This window comes from Hemitrygon akajei, chromosome 4 (genome assembly GCF_048418815.1).
Source record: "Hemitrygon akajei chromosome 4, sHemAka1.3, whole genome shotgun sequence".
NCBI lineage: Eukaryota > Metazoa > Chordata > Chondrichthyes > Myliobatiformes > Dasyatidae > Hemitrygon > Hemitrygon akajei.
Window position 1 is genome coordinate 101,418,334 of NC_133127.1, and position 17,096 is coordinate 101,435,429.

The window sequence follows — 17,096 nt, forward strand, 5'->3', positions numbered from 1 at the left end:
TCAAAATTTCTGCACTGAAGTTGACACCAGCACATGCTTCTCTAATTGCAAATTGATGTTGGACTCCTTTGAAATCTGAATTGCTAACAGTTTTGGAGCAATTCCCCATTATTGGATAAATTCTAATAGATCCTAAGATGGTGCCAATAAGTGGTGACTGTGCATGCGCCCGATGGGAATTATCAAATATTATTGTTTGGTCTACTACAGCTGAAATCCACAATTACAGCTGTAAACAACACAATTTTAAAAATAGAGGAGGTAGAGTATGCTTTATGATTAACTCATTGTGGTGCACAGACATGATGGTTCTATCCTAATCCTTACCCGGCCTGGAACTTCTAAGCTTCTGCTGAAGAAACCATCTTGGGAGCGGTGTACATTCCACCCCTGGGCAAGGTCAGGCAGGCATCAGAGAACTGAGCACTGTAATCAGCAGTTACGAAACAGCACACCTGATGCCTTCTCTATAATTGTGGGGCATTTCAACCAGGCCAGCTTGAAGAAGTCTCTGAATAACTATCATCTGTGGAACCAGAGAGGCGACACACTTGACCACTGTTAAACGGCCATCAAGAACACTTACAGTGTCATCCCATGCCCACAGTTTGGGAGGTCCAGTCATTTGGCTGTACTCCCTGTCCCAGCATACAGACAGAGAGTAAAGACTGCAACACCAGCGGTGAGGACCAAGAAGCTATGGTCAAGGGAGGTGGAGGAGCACTTGCAGGATTGCTTTGAGTCAGTGGACTGGATGATATTCAGGGTTTATCTTTGAATCAGAATGAATATGCCAGATGGTCACGGACTTCATCAAGATGTGTCTGGATGAGTGTATACCTTCGAGAACATACCAGACACACCAAAACCAAATGCTGTGAATGAACCAGGAGATTTGTAGTTTGCTAAGGGCTAGATCTGGGGCATTGAAGACTGGTGATCCAGAACTGTACAGGAAGTCCAGGTATGACCTACAAAAGGCAATGTTAAGAATATAAAAACAATTTCGATTTAAGTTAGAGACAGAATCAGATGTGCATCAGGTCTGGCAGGGTTTGCAGGCCATTACTTCCTACAAGGCAAAATCTAATATGAATGGCTGTGATGTTTCACTCCCGGATGAGCCTAATGCCTTTTATGCACACCTTGAAAGGGAAAATAAACCACACTTGTGCAAATCCCAGCAACACCTCGTGACCTGTCTTGGAGGCTGACATCAGAACATCCTTCAAGAGGGGTTATCCTTGCAAGGCCTCAGGCCCTGATGGTGTAGCTGGTAGGGCACTGAAAACCTGTGCCAACCAACTAGTGGGAGTGTTCAAATAAATCTTTGATCTGTCAGTGCTGCAATTGGAGATTTTCTACTGCTTCAAAAGGGTGAAATGCATACCAGTGCCCAGGAAGAGCAGGGTGAGCTGCCTCGACAGCTATCACCCAGTTGCACTCACATCAGCTGTGATGAGGGGTCGGTCATGGCCAGAACTAACTTCTGCCTAAGCAAGGACTTAGCCCCGCTGCAATTCGCATATCACCGCACTTGGTCTACAGTGGATGCAATCTCGCTGGCTAGGATCACCTGAACAATAGTAATACTTGTGTCAGGTTTCATTACAGCTCAACGTTCAACACCATCATACCCTCAGTACTAATCGACGATCTCCAAAACCAGCAGAATTTCAAATTGGTGACGAGGCACACAGGAGTGAGATACAGTATTGTTCAGGTCTTGGGCACAATTAGAGAAGTGAAGATACCTTTTTTAAAAAATGAAATTAAAAATTTTGATAAAATTACTAAAAGTGGCAGTAAACAGTAAAAAAACCTAATCAACTCAATATTTGGTGTGACCACCCTTTGCCCTTAAAACTGCATTTCTTTTAGATACACTGTCGCACAAACTTTGGCTGCCTCACTTCCTTCTGCCTCTCCAGGTAATCCCAAACAGCCTCTGATATTCAGATCAGGGCTCCATGGAAGCTATGGCACTCCACTCTTTTAAGAACATAGAACAATACAGTACAGTACAGGCCATTCAGCCCACAATGTTGTGCTGACCCTTAAATCCTGCCTCCCATATAACCCTCCACCTTCCTTCCTTCAAGAAGGAAGGGAGACAGCTGAAAGGAATTTATAGGTCAGGTAGCCTGACCTCAGTGTTTGTTAAGATGTCCATTGTTAAGCATGTAGTTTTGGGGTTCTTAGAGACACATGATAAAATAGCCTAAAGTCAGCATGCCTTCCTTCCTCCTTGGAAATCTTTGAGGAAATAACAGGCAAGATAGATGAAGGGGAGTCACTGGTTATTTTTTACTTGGGTTTTCAGAAGGCCTTTGACAAGGTGCTGCACATGAGGCTGCTAAACAAGAGGGCATGATATTACAGGAAAGGGAGGATGCAAGCATGGATAGAAAATTGGCTGACTGGCAGAAGGCCAGCGGGATTTCCGTATGACTGCTGGTGACTAGTGATAATCTGCAGGAGCCGGTGTTGGGACCACTTCTTTTTAAGTTGTATGTCAATGATTTGAAAGATGAAATTGATGGCTTTGTGGCCAAGTTTGCAGATGATACATAGATAAGTGGGGGAAAGGACTAGTAGTGTTGCAGAAGCAAATGATATTGAGGAGGTAGGGAGTACCATTCAGGAATCAATAGTATTTGTAAGCAAATTAATGATCAAATTCTCATTCAGGTCCTTAGTTTTCTTTAAACTAACAGCTCTTTCAGGAATGTACTCTGAGTGTTAGTTTGTCTGCAGGTCTTACTTTTGCATGATTGGCTGGGGAGATCAGAATCCAAATTGTCATCTTCAACTCACAAACAAGAGAAAATCTGCAGATGCTGGAAACAGAGCAACACACACAAAATCCTGGAGCTACTCTTCAATGTTTTTTCTCCAGTCCTGCCAAAGAGTTTCCGCCTGAAACATTGACTACTTTTTTCCATAGATGCTGCCTGGCCTGCTGAGTTCCTCCAGCATTTTCTGTGTTGCTGTCATCATTAACTGCTGATTTTTATTCTTTTAATTTCTGCCTTCAGATATCCAACTCCATTTTGTACACATTGCATTTCATCTTGCTGTATATTTAAAAATGGGAAAACCATGCAAAAGAATACACACAAAATATTGGAGGAACTCAGTAGGTCAGGCAGCATCTATGGAGGAGAAGAAACAGTTGATGTTTCAGGCCAAGACACTTCATCAGGACTGGAAAGGAAGGAAGGACAAGGGAAAGGAGTATGGAGGGGGTGGGGAGAAATTACTGTAAGTTGGAGAAATCAATGTTCATGCCATCAGGTTGGAGACTACCCAGACAGAATATGCTCCTATAAGCTGAGTTTGATTTATAATGGCAGTAGAGGAGGGCATGAATGGATATGTCAGAATGGGATTGGGTATCCACCAGGAGCTCCTGCCTCTTGAGGCAGACAGAGTGAATATACTCAATAAAGTGGTACCCAATCTGTGTCAGGTCTCACCAATGTAGCCTGATCCAGAGTTCCGGACACAATAGATGACCCCAACAGACTTGCAGGTGAAGTGTTGCCTAACCTGGAAGGACTGTTTTGGGGAATGAAGGAGGTGGTAAAGGGGTAGTTGTAGCACATCTCAGAATCTGTAGAATCAAAAGCCTCATCCTGAGAACAGATGCATCAGAGACAAGAACTGAGTGAAGCAAGTAGCATTTTTACAAGTGACAGGATGGGGAAAGCTATAGTCAAGATAATGGTAAGTCAGTAGAATTGTAAAATATGTCAGTTGATAGTCTGTCTCCAGAGAAGAAGACTGAAATCAAAAAAAATGGAGAGAAGTGTCAGTGATGGACCAATTAAATTTGAGGGCATAGCAGAAGTTAGAGCCAAAGTTGATTATCAACGAGCTCAGCATCAGCGGAGGAAGCAGCATTAACACAGGTGTCAATGTAGCGGAGAAAACACTGGAGCGCATTGCCAGTGCAAGCTTAGAACATGGACAGTTCCACATAGCTGACTCTGAGTCAGGCATAGCTGGGACCCATGTGATTACCAATGATTACACCTTCAGTTTGGAGAATGGAGGAACCAAAGGACAAATTGTTGAGGGTAAGAACCAGTCCCACCAGACGGAAGCAGATGGTCGTGCAGGGGACCTCATTAGGTCTGTTGTCTAGATAGAAGCAGAGAGCTTCCTGCTGGGGGTTGGAAGTGTTATGGGATTGGATGTCCATAGTGAGAATAAGGTGATCCGGGAAAGGAACTGAAAGTGACTGAAGTGATGGAAAGCATGTGAAAAGTGTCATAGGTGTAGATAGGAAGGGAATGAAATGGAGTCCATGTTTGTGAACACCAGTTCAAAGGGGCAGAAACAATAGGCTGACCGGGACAGTCATGTTTGTGGATCTTAGTTAGGAATTAGAAATGACAGTGTGGGATACAGGAACTATGAGGTTGGTGGCAGTGGGTGGAGGATCTCCAGAGTCGATGAAGTTGGTGATGGAGCAGGAGACAAATGCCTGGTGCTCCTTAGTGTGGTCCTGTGTAAGGACTAAGTAAGAGGAAGTGTCTGAGTGCTGCTGTCTGACCTCAGAAAGGTAGAAGAAAGTCCACCAGCCTACATCAGCATTGTCCTTGATCGATGGTGAGGTTGGAATTAGTGCAGAGAGAGTAGAGGGCAGTGCAATCAGATGGAAGAGGGGAGAGTGGTGAAATCAAGAGGGTTGATGTCTTGTTGGCAGTAAGAGATGAAAGAATCTAGAGTGGGCAGAAGGCCAGGGTGAGATTTCCAAGAAGAGGAAGAAGGTTGGAGATGGGAGAAGGAGTCATCAGTGGGGGTGTGGGATATCCTTGCAAAGAAGTAGGCTCAAAGACAAAGGCAATGGAAGAAGAGCTTGACATTGTGGCAGGCATGGAAATAACAGGTGTGGGGACAGGGGAACAAAGGTAGGGCAGAGCATCCTACCTCAGAAAGGGAAAGTTCAGAGGGGATGATGAAGACACACCAGGAGTTGGAAATATGTTCAGGAGAGGGTAGAGGGCAGAGGTAACCCTTGACACTTATTTATACTTTTCAGGAGGTAATGAACTTTGAGGAAACCCGACCCTCAAGACAGCAGTAAGTATTTGCTAGTTAATAAATTGTATTTGTCTTATCGAATTACCTTAAATCAATAGTTTGTGTAACCCTGAATATCAGATATGCCCTTCCTTAAAACAGAACTTCCGGAATAATCCTGAGAAATGCTCAGGAGATGTGATAATAATTAATAAAAACAGCATGAAAGATAAATTGCAATTTGGAAATGGCCTTTGTTTACTGCATTGTGTAACTCTAATAACTATATTTTTCTCCACATATTACATGAAAACAAGATTGTTTAGTGTGTATTGTTCATGTGCTGCATACTCTAGGTTTGAAGGAGGATCCAGGAGGAAATAACCAGAGAGGTACCAAGTGTTATGTGTTGCTTTGGAATTTCATGTCAGCATGACTAAGCACTATCAAAATAGTACAGGAAAATTGGAAGAGGAAGAAAATTATTTTCCACTATTTGCAAATACAAAGTGTGTGTGAGAGACAGTGGAGTCCATTGTGCTGTGCACAATCAATCAACAGTACTTTGCAACTGAAAGGAAGGGAGAAAACTGGAGGATTTAGCAGGGATCAAGGCAAATTGTGCATTAGGCACTTTTCTTGGACTTCATATTAGTAATTGTCACTCAATGTTGCATCAGGATAAAATATTTAGGTGAAATTAATATTTATCTTTTAAAAGGTTTGTCTAAAAATGGCAATCGTAACATGACTACCATCCTGTTGCACTCACATCCATCATCATGAAGTGTTTCGAGAGGCCGCCCCCCTCACTGGACCCCCTGCAGTTTGCGTACCATCCCTACCACTCAACAGACGATGCCATTGCCATCACCCTCCACCTGGTCCTAACCCACCTGGACAAAAAAGACGTACGTTTGAATGCTGTTTATAGACTTCAGTTCAGCATTCAACACAATCATCCCTCAGAAACTGACTGGAAAGCTGAGCCTACTGGGCCTGAACACCTCCCTCTGCAACTGGATACTAGACTTCCTGACTGGGAGACCTTAGTCCAGATCGGAGGCAACATCTCCAACACCATCACACTGAGCATGGGCCCCCCCCCCCCCCCCCCAGGGCTGTGTGCTCAATCCACTGCTGTTCACTCTGCTGACCCACAACTCGAACCACATCATAAAGTTTGCCAATGACACGACCATAGTTGGTCTCATCAGCAAGAACGACGAGTCAGCATACAGAGAGGAGGTGCAGCGGCTAACGGACTGGTGCAGAGGCAACGACCTGTCTTTGAATGTGAGCAAAACAAAAGAGATGGTTGTTGACTTCAGGAGGGCACGGAGTGACCACTCCCCGCTGAACATTGACGGCTCCTCGGTAGAGATCGTTAAGAGCACCAAATTTCTTGGTGTTCACCTGGCAGAGAATCTCATCTGGTCCCTCAACACCAGCTCCATAACAAAGAAAGCCCAGCAGCGTCTCTACTTCCTGCGAAGGCTGAAGAAAGTCCATCTCCCACCCACCCCCCATCACATTCTACAGAGGTTGTATTGAGAACATCCTGAGCAGCTGCATCACTGCCTGGTTCGGAAATTGCACAATCTCGGATCGCAAGACCCTGCAGTGGATAGTGAGGTCAGCTGAGAAGATCATCAGGGTCTCTCTTCCCGCCATTACAGATGTTCACAGTACACGCGGCATCCGCAAAGCAAACAGCATACAAACTCTTCTCCCTTCTGCCGTCTGGGAAAAGGCACTGAAGCATTCAGGCTCTCACGACCAGATTATGTAACAGTTTCTTCCCCCAAGCCATCAGACTCCTCAATACCCAGAGCCTGGACTGACACCAACTTACTGCTCTCTACTGTGCCTATTGTCTTGTCTATTATTGTAATGCCTGCACTGTTTTGTGCACTTTATGCAGTCCTGGGTAGGTCTGTAGTCTAGTGTTTTTTTTCTATGCTTTTTATGTAGCTCAGTGTAAGTTTTATACTGTTTCATGTAGCACCATGGTCCTGAAAAACACTGTCTCGTTTTTACTGTGTACTGTACCAGCAAGGTAGTTCAGTGGTCGTGGCAAATTTCCTGATTTTATGTCAGTTAAACTTGGAAAAAATTATGAAACCTAGCAATAATTGGTTAAATAAATATTTTTCTTACTACTTTCTTGCTAATAATTAACATGACGCTGGTTTCATTAGTTAGGTTTAGTGTAACTTGTGTGCACGATGACCTACACCAATGTTCAAGCATTTTTCACCTACAACATTAAGGGTGAAGGAGGAGTTCGTTGAGGCACGTTTGGTTTGGAAATGTGAGTAGGCAGAACCCGGAGCTTTATTTATTTGTCTGTTTGTTTGTTTGTTTTTTCAGATACACTGTGGAGCAGGCCCTTCTGGCCCTTTGAGCCATGCCACCCACCATCTCCCCATTTATCCAAAGCCAGTACAATTTACAATCTACTAACTGATGCATCTTTGGACTGTGGGAGGTAATCAGAGCACCCGCAGGAAAGCCACAAAGTCTCTGGGAGAATGTACAAACTCCTTACAGGCAGCAGCGAGAATTGAACCCTGGCCGCTGGTAGTGTAAAGTGTTGTAACCATAACACTTGTTTGTATTTAGATCCTTAGCTGAGAATTACATGAGTGCAAATTTCCTGTCTGATCTCCTGACAATGCTTACTGGGTACCTATGATCCAATATGGTTTGTTAAGCTACTGGGGTGACCTTTGGTGAATCCTGGCTGGAAGGAAGTATGTACTTGAAAAACACAAAAAAAAAGTGGAGGGTTGAACACATCTTATCAGATAGGTGACAAGTATGGTGCTCAGGCAGATGAGGTTATGTAAACTTGAAATGTTGTTCATGGCCACAGAATGGTTTGACTCAGTTATTAGATTGGCTACTGAAAAAGGTAATTTTGAAAGCTAGCCATTAAATTAATCTTAAAATATTGCAACCTATTTATAACTTCTGACTCTGACTGTCAATATACTTAATAATATCTGTGAGTGCTGGATCACAATAATGATTTGCTGTTCAGTTGTTAAATAATTCAGATTAAATTCATGTATGATGACTCAGCTCTGATTTGAGTGTGGTCGAGTAGAACTCATGAGCTGCCTTCTTGGTTGATTTGTCAAGAATGAGTTAACTCATTCACCAGTAGATTGAATTAACTTAATCAAAGATGTCTGAACTGGTTATTATCAGATATTACTTGCCCAAGACTAGACTGGAAAATGAAACCTCTTAGCTAAAAATTAAAGGGCTGTATGAAAGATTTGGTTATTACACACCTTGGGACATTGATATTGTTCATGGCCAATTACTGCAAGCTGAGATATCCCAGTGCAGATTGAGAGAGGGAGCCACAAGTGGCTGCACCAAAAGAAGATTTTAGTACTCATTTAGTATTCCAAATCGTTCTTGGATTTTAATAGTTAATTCTGCCAATGTTGAAACTGATTGAAATATCAAAGCTTAAAACTCTGATCTCACCATCAGGATGTCCCAAATACATGGCTTACAAATATGGAAAAAATTAAACCAAATTCTCCAAAGTCATAAACCAACCAAAGAAATATTTTTTTGTCCAAATCCTCAAATCCTAGAGTAGTATTGAGGATAGTATCTTCAATACATAGCCTAAATCAGCTCAACAAGCTGCTCACCATCACCTTCTCCAGGGCAGTTGAGATGGAGACTAAATGCAGTCCAACCAGTGAGACTCACATTCCATGAATTAATATACTGACTTTCAACTACATGTGTTCCATGTCTTGTTCTTACTCTCCCTTCACCTACCAAGAACTGGGGAAGAGAAAACCATAGAGTCATAGAGAGGCCCTTCAGCCCATGAAGTCTGTAACAACTATCAACCCTCCATTCACACTACATTATTCAAATGTTTATTCTCCCTACATTTTCTTCACACACCCCTCCTGATCCTACCACTCACCTACACCAGCAATATTTACAATGGCATATTAACCCATCAACCCGCACTTTATTTGGGATGTGGAAGGAAACTAGAGGATCCGGTGGAATCTCTCATGGCCACGTGGAGAGTGTGCAAATTCCACATAGACAGAATACAGGTTTACAATACAGATAGGTAGGACCAATGAAAATCTACCCCATCTTTGCCTCTCATAATTTTATATATCCCTATCATGTCAACTCTCAGTCTCCTTTGCTCCAGGGGAAACAGACCACCTCTATTCAATGTCCCATGTTAACTCACACCCTCCAATCCAGCTTGAGCAATTCATGAATCCATCCTCTTCCCTGTCCTCACATCCCACTGCACATGCCTCCACATTCAATGACTCATTCTCTACAATTCCCACTACTTTCAACAGGTGTCATCACCTGAAATATTTTACCCTTCCCTCTTCCAGCATTCTGAGAAAAAATTGCTTTCGCAATCTCCTGATTCAGCCTTCCATCCCTTTCAGTAAGTACATTTCTTCCACAGCATCTTCCCACACAGTTACAAGAATGCCTTACTTGTCTTTTACCTCTTCTCTTCCCACCCACAATTTGCTTCTTCTCCAACAAAATTAAAATATGTTCATTTTCAAGCTTTTTCTTTCTCTGTGGATGCTGACTGAGCTGCTGAGTAATTTCCAACATTTAATTTTTATTCTGTTCTTATTGTTAAGGCCCAACCTTTATTTCTGTCCTTTGGACGATGTCTCTGCCACTTTTCTGGCCAAATGCTCTTTGCACACATTTTATGTGAAAACTCATTTACCTACAGTATACACCAAAATATTTATCTTTCCTATCTATTGTTATCCCATGATAGTTTAAATCCCCACTGCAAGCTATATATGAGTAAACTCTATATTTTCTGATTATAGTTTTATAAAAATTAACTCACAGTTAATTAACAATTAAATCTATCCGAAATTTTTAACACCTAGAAAAGTAACACTAACCAAGGAGACTGACAAGATGATAACCTCAAGAGTGCCAATTAAGTTCTTTACACAACCACAGTAGTCCGGTAGGCAAACCACCACCAAGTATAATGCTACACAATAAATTTCCAATTCTCCTAGATTTATTCTCAGTGAATGGTTAATTTTCTAATTTAAGCTTATTTTCTATCAGCATTATTCTCCCAGAGATAGAGGATCATATCTGCCAGAATTCTCTGTCATAACCATTCTTACTGTACAGCATACATTGGAGAGGACTGGATTTGCTGTGATAGTGTTCATATCCTGTTAACTCCATCTAAACTCAAATATGGTGAAGTGTCGTTTGAGTCCGTTAATAATAGCATCTGCAGACGATTGCATTGAAGAACACCCAAGCAAAGATCAGGGCCTTTGGGACGGGGTGAAAATTAGAGGGAGATCAAAGGAATTAAACTGATACATAACAATTTCAAGAATAGCATTGTAAGAAGTAAATTTATGATTAGGATTTATCCTTCATTACTGTATTAATTAAATGGTGTTTATTAATTAGAACACGATTATTACGGTGATTTTTTTTGCTTTAAGTTAGTTAATATTTTTCAATAGTAAATAAACATTGGTATAGATTAAAATTTATCAAAATGCAAAGTAATTTTATAGATGTTGATGTAAATATATTCACAATTAATCTAATACTTAATTTGTTATTATCCTATTCATTATCCTATTGATTAAAATAATTGTTTTACCCATACATCCCAGAAGAATATCTTATTACCCTAACTACCCTCAGAAATAAAGATTTCCTGAAAGACGTTGCTTCCACATTTGGTAATAAAATTGCCCCTGAATAAACATAATCAATTATTGCACTCTTCCTTGATAATATATATGTCACGATCATCAGTCAGCATCAGCCGTCAAATGGCCACAGCTGCGTTGGGGAGCAGGTGCGCCAGTAGGGTCACATTCAAAAGAGCGGGTTTGGTGTAATCAAACTCTCTGGTCATGTCTGCTGACCACTCAAGCATGCAATTAGGGGCACTGCCGTTAAGGGCACTATACCAGGGGAGCATAAGTTCAGCAGCTCACAGAATGAAATGTTAGAAAGTCACCATACCTAAAAACTCTTGCAGTGCTTTGGTAGTGTGGGGCTGTGGAAAGTCCGTAATAGTGGCAACCTTGGATAGTAGCAGTGTCACATCTTCTGTAGAGATGCAGTTGCAGGGAAAGCCACTAGCAGACAACCTGAAATGGCATTTAGCAGAGTTAATAATCAGTCCATGTTGGCTTAAGTGCTTGCGAAGGAAAAGTATGAAAACAAGTGGACTAAATGCCCAACACTAACTGAAGAGAGAGAAACAAGGTGAATATTAATTAAACAAATGAAGCTTCTGTGTATCTAACACAACCTTGTGTACTGTTCACATTAAAAATTATGATTAATGAACCATAACTTTTCGAGCCAAAGTTTTGTTTTAGGCATTGATGAATAAAGTTAGTTTACTAAACACATTTCCAATTCAGTTCCATGTTGCTATATGCTAAATATTCCTCTCCATTTCAACTGTCACATAATTGAATTTTATTACTCTATGTTAGTGGTTTGCCATGAAAGATTGATGTAAGATGACCATCTCAAATGCAACAATCTGAAGGCTGGTCATGATAATAACCCAGGTATTTGATATAGCAATCTGAATTTAGGGGGCAGATTATCAACTTCATGTTTCAATGAAACTGATTCTACATCTCTGTCTTTAATAAATGACGACACAGACTGATGAAATACAGATTTGTATTTAACAATGGATCCTCTGTATGCCTAAGATTGCTTGATGTTCCCAAATCTTTATGAAGGATTATTGAACAAAACAATGATCACAGTAAGCTGACAAACTATTAGGCAATTGAAGGTAAGCCAATCATTAAATTTACTGACATCATTGAAGAAAGTAGTACTTGTTGTGAAACTTTGTAGTAGTTTGATTTAAGTATAGGTTTATATCATTATAATACATCCTGGCACTGAAAAGCAGAGTTTGAAGTACAATTACTAGGAGTGGAAGGGAATCTGTGGGAATCCAACTTGATCAGAGAATTTCATTAGGAAGTCAGGCATGTACACCACAGTGTGGGAATGAGGGAAGATGGGAGCAGATCAGGGCACTGGCAGTAGGCACCCTGTTCCAATCCTAGCTCCATCGTTCAGACCAGAGTAGAGAACATAAAATTAGTAAGATACCGTGCAGTTTAATAATTAAAGCCAATGGATCTGAAGATATATAAAGGCTCACCTATATGTTGAAATATGAGAGCATAGAAGTTACACCCCCATGTAGGTATTTCTATCTGTAATCTACACCCAAAGACAATTTAGCTGGAAACCTAAAATTAAATAAATTGTGAACTACTCCATTGTGATAAAATGTGTATGATTCACCAATGACCTTCAAGGAAGGGAAACTACTGTCCCTGCCTAAACCTTTCACTTCAGGGTGATTAAGTATTTTCACTGATGCCCACAACCTCTGAACAAGTAAATTAAAAGAAAATGGCACACAAATATACACATAGAAATACAAGGGCGGCTGGCACAGCTCTATTAACACAGTTCAATGATGACCCCCAGTCCTTCTACAGAGTTTGCATATTCTCCTTGTCACCATGCCAGTTTCCTCTGGGTGCTCTAGTTTCTTCCATACCTTCAAATTGCACTGGTTTGTTGATTAAATTGCTGTCGTAAAGTTCCCAGAACACATAGGTCATTGGTAGAGTTTTAAAGGAGTTGATCAGAATCTGAGGAGAATGTGTTAGTACAGGATGTGTAAAAATGGTAGCTGATGGTCAGCATGAACCCAGAGAACTGAACTCTCTGTGTAGAGATATAAATTTATTTTGTAGTTGAAGTGGGCTGCCCATATGTAATCCTTCAATTTAGTTTAGCTTGAATTATAATCTTTTTATCTATTTAAATTCAGTTTATTTCATAAGTAGCCTTTGAGTCATAAGTTGGTGGTTTCAAGTCCCACGCTGAACATAACATTTTAGTTGACACTTCAGAGCAATAAAGAAACATCATTTTCAAATGGTCCTTAAGTCAAGGTCCTACATGCCTTTTCATGTGAACAGATAAATCTATGGAAGTTTTTCTTATCAATTAGCAAAGCATTCTTCCCCTGTCATGTCTGTCATTTTGCCCTCAACAAATACAGCTAAAGTTGATCGGCTGATTGTGTAACTCATTCTTTCAGGAGCTGAGTTACAGAATAAGGCACTGTAATCCATTAAATGGCACCATTGTTTTATCCATTAAAAACAATGGTGCCATTATTAAAGTAAGTTATTGAATGTTAAGTGCTTTGTAATATTCAAAGAATGTACAATTTCTATCCACTTAACAAAATATTTGTTTCCTTTAAGAACACAATATCTGAAGGGATTTAGACATCTGTGGACTCTTCAAGAATAATTGTCATTCAAGCATACACAAATACCCATGAATACAGCCGAATGAGACATCATTTCTACGGGGCCAAGGTGCAGAACACAATACCAACAGTCACACACAGCACAAAACACACATAACATGTACAAGATAGCAAGCACATAAAGGTATCAGTCAGATATGGCCATGCAACCAACATAGCAAACACTTATCGTGTGTTAGTAAAATACAACCATGCAGTCCAGACCCTGAGTCCATCACTGCTGCAGAAATCTGCAGTCAACCACGATATAGCTTGTCTTCTGCCGAGGGACAGGGGCGGGGGGGGGGGGGGAGCGCAGGAGAGCACCAACTCCAGTCTAGATGCTGCCACACGCTGCATCCAGATCTTTCCAGTATCCTTCTTTCTGTTCTCCTTCAGCTTGGCCACGACTGCTATCAACAATTACCTAATGCAGTCGATGATAAGCTCAATAATTGGAGCTCTTCCTTATCTTTTTTTAGGCCTGGGCTCCTGACAATGTTTAACTCTAGTGCTGAGGAGTTAAGGATGAATTGTTTTAAATTCCTTTATTAATTGCTTATTCCTGATTGCCCATTCTAAGATGCTTCTTGGTCAATGCATTTCAGCAGGTAAGGATAATTTTACAGCGCCAGTGGGTAGAAAATTCTACCATTCAGAGCCAGCACCAGGGAAAAGAGTAGTGAGATATTTCCAAGTCAGTGTAGTGTGCAATTTAAGAGGAGCGTTTTTAAATGGTTGCATTCTACTGGACCACCTTGTAGCATGAGCCAAGCATGGAAGTTGGGACATTATGTTGTAATTGTAGAAGATGATGTTGAAGCCGCATTTGGAATATTGTATTAAGTTTTGGGTCAATGTTCTATAGGAAAGATACCATTAATTTGAAAAGAGTGCAGAGAAGATTTATGATGTTGCTGTGACTCAAGTGGCTGAGTTTGGAGAAAGGTTGAGTCTTTTTCATTGGACAATAGGAGAATGAAGAGTGAGTTTATACACCCAACGGCCACTTTATTAGGTACACCTGCTCATTAATGTTGAACTAAAAGCAAAAGTGAAGATGTGATTGGTGGTTTGGCCACACTTAAGTAATCTTACTTGCCATAAAGAGTTTATTTCATTTTCCAAAGTTCTCTGCAACACCTGCTCTGATGATGCCGCATTTACATACTTTTTTTAAATCTAGCTTACCTTTCATTCAATTAACAATGCCCCTCCATCTGCAATAGGATCCTCAGCTGCATCTGTTGCACTGCACTGCCTGCAAATTTGCTTTTAGCACAATAGAATTTATCTTCCCCAGAGCTCCCAGTAGACCACTTTTCAATTCATTGGATATTTCTGGTACCACCAATGCAATGCACCATCCAACAGGTCCATCATTCTTCTGGCTCCTCTGCATTATCCAATCACCCTTAACAGCTGCCCCTGTTACCATGTCAACAAAAATGACACAGAAGAAAGAAAATGAGCGTCAATTGGTCAATAATACAATGGACCATAAAATCTGGGTTTGGTTTATAAAAAGGAAGAAAGTAGCTGAAATAAATGTTGACTCTTGAGAGGAGGAGATTGGAAACTAATAATGGGAAGTCTAAATAATTATTTTGGTTGGGAATAAACAGCAGAAGATACTAAAACAACTCAAAAAATAATAAATTATCAATATGTTATAGAGGAAGAGAGAAATAACTTCTATCTCTGGAGAAAAATGTATTGGGCAAATAAGTTGGACAAAAGACCTGGATGATGGCTTTTATTCTGTGGGGTCATAAAGGAAACGATTGAAAAGATAGCAGGTATTTTAGTTATAGTTTACTGAAATTTTCTGAACTCAGTGAAGTACTAGAGCAGGAGTGGCAAACCTAGGGTATGCATGCCCACAATAGCACCCGCAAAAATTTTGTCAGCTGGCAAGATTCATTAAAACTGGCTGTACCAGCCATGTCTCTGATCTCTATTTGTTTTAGAACAAAGAACATAGAATAGTACAGCACATTACAGGCCCTTCAACCCACAATGTTGTGCCGACCCTCAAACCCTGCCTCCCATATAACCCCCCACCTTAAATTCCTCCATATACCCATCTTGTAGTCTCTTAAACTTTACTAGTGTATCTGCCTCCACCACTGACTCAGGCAGTGCATTCCACACACCAACTACTCTGAGTGAAAAACCTTCCTCTAATATTCCCCTTGAACTTCCCTCCCCTTACCTTAAAGCCATATCCTCTTGTACTGAGCAGTGGTGCCCTGGGGAAGAGGCGCTGGCTGTCCACTCTGTCTATTCCTCTTAATATTTTGTATTCTGTGTTGCACGTTTACTATGGTAACTAGCTAGATTAGTGGGGGTGTGATAAAAGTGAAGGGAGAAGTTACATGTTCATGCTTATCTCATGGCAGTTTGTAACTTGGGACTGTGGAGGTCATATCTTTGTTGACTGCTGACATAATGCTCAGTAATGCTAAGTGTAAGTTTGCTAAGTATCAAAATAAGGAATTTGACTCTTTGGAGCAATCACTGCATCTGTAGGTGCATCATACAAGTTTAAAAACTCCAAGGGGTTGCAGGCTACCGGCAATTATTTTCTTTTGATTTTTGGTCTTTTTTTTTGCTGCTCCACTTGCCTTAAGAAATGATGAAAATTGTAGCCAAGATAATTAAGAATAACACATCCAAAATGCGGGAGGAACTCAGCAGATCAGGCAGCAACCAAGGAGAGGGATAAACAGTCAACTTTTCAGGCTGAGACCCTTCATCTGAACTGGAACAGGAGGGGGAAGAAGCCAGAATAAAAAGGGATATGTGTGTGTGTTAAAGACTAGGCTGTCATAGGTGAAGCCTACTGCGTGGGGGAGGGAAAACAACATTGACACTGCCCTCACTGACATCTCCTCCATTTGCCCACTCCATTCTCCCCCTCCACATCCAGCACATCAGTCTCAACTTCTGCCATCTTCAATGGGATCCTACCATGAAACACATCTTTACCTCCTCCCAACTTTCTGCAGGAATCTGTCTCTCCATGATTCGCTTGTCCATTCATCCCTCCCCACTAATCTCCCTCTTGGCACTTATCTCCGCAAGTGTTACGTTTGCCCCATCACCTCTTCCCTCACATCCACTCAAAACCCCAAACAGTCCCTTCAGAGGAAGCAACACTTTTCCTGCAACTCCGTCGGGGTCGTCTATTGTATCCGATGCTCCCAATGAGACTTCCTCTACATTCATGCGACTCGACGTAGATTAGGGGACCGCTTTGTCGAGCACTCCATCCGCACTAAACTGGATTTCCTGGTTACCAACCATTTAAATTCCAATCCCCACTGTCATTTCGACGTGTTAGTTCATTGTCCCTCATTGCAAGGGTCACAAAAACATAAACATAGGCACATTTTCATGCAACCTTAATAGAGTTGGCCGGATACTGTTGGTCTCCGTGCATGCATACTTGCATAGAGAGGATTCACCAGGTTAATTCCTGGGGTTAAGTTGTTGAGCAGATCTGGCCCACTATAAATTTAGAAAACTAGGAGGCAATTTTGAGGAAGCCGTCTGGCAGCGCTGAACTAAAGTCTCACCAGCAGATGAGATCGTTTCTCTGAAAGCCTAAGAGCTGAAGTCAACAAACCCGCACGAGCAGGTCGTGACCCCACGT

The 17,096-nt window shown here is 41.3% G+C and overlaps 1 long non-coding RNA gene across 1 annotated transcript; it reads right to left on the reverse strand.

Moving 5' to 3' along the window:
* Positions 1 to 399: 399 nt before the first annotated feature.
* LOC140725942 (uncharacterized) lies at positions 400 to 17,033 on the reverse strand. The gene is made up of 4 exons (XR_012098538.1): positions 16,845 to 17,033; positions 14,630 to 14,866; positions 11,089 to 11,216; positions 400 to 971 (listed from the first exon to the last, which is right to left on the reverse strand). It is a non-coding gene; the product is annotated as an uncharacterized lncRNA (long non-coding RNA).
* Between the last annotated feature and the right edge of the window lie 63 nt (positions 17,034 to 17,096).